We start from the raw sequence: 613 nt of genomic DNA, 5'->3' as shown, positions 1-613 counted from the left end.
TTGGAGTCAAAATACAGACCATTCCACACCGTTTCTTTGGGCTCTCTCAGCGTTCAGGTTCCATGGAAAGGGGCATGGGATTGGTATCAGTGATCCAGTTCTGGGTTTATCTCTAATCTCTGGCAAATTGCAATTTTCTCTAGGCCTCCGTTTTCTCATCTGCAAAATGGGCTAATGTCCTTGTTCTGTCTGCCACGTAGGACTTTAGTGAGGACAAAAACGAGGTCAGGGGCGAAGAAGTGTTTTTGGAAAATAGAAAAGAACAAGGGAGGGCCTGAAAAGAAAGATTTCTTTATTGCTCTAAGACTTAGCGTCTAAGTCAAAGTCTTGTATTGGTTCTTTTTGAGCCAATATCTTGGGGAGAGGCTGTCTTGGGTCTGTTACAGAAGGCTACCTCCTCTGGGGAATTAGTCAACTAGAACTCTCCCCTATCTGCTAATCTTGTGGTCAGCAGTGGTCTCCAAGGACCAGCTGTCTCTGAGGCGTTCCCATCTGTCCTCCCATCTACCAGTAGCTGTGTTGGGGCCACAGATCTTGCCATGTGGGGACGGGGCTTCAACACTCTGGGACACTTCTCACTCTGGCCACTAGGTGGTGGTGCCGTTTTGCAGCT

General features: G+C 48.0%; 1 protein-coding gene across 4 annotated transcripts in view; it reads right to left on the bottom strand.

Annotated features, from left to right (window-relative positions):
* PAK6 (p21 protein (Cdc42/Rac)-activated kinase 6) overlaps window positions 1-613 on the bottom strand; it is a 43,068-nt gene that overhangs the window by 1,853 nt on the left and 40,602 nt on the right. The gene's annotated exons all lie outside the window — the stretch shown is intronic.

Source organism: Myotis brandtii, unplaced genomic scaffold, assembly GCF_000412655.1.
Source record: "Myotis brandtii unplaced genomic scaffold, ASM41265v1 scaffold133, whole genome shotgun sequence".
Classification (NCBI taxonomy): domain Eukaryota; kingdom Metazoa; phylum Chordata; class Mammalia; order Chiroptera; family Vespertilionidae; genus Myotis; species Myotis brandtii.
This window is presented reverse-complemented; position numbering and strand designations above follow the sequence as displayed.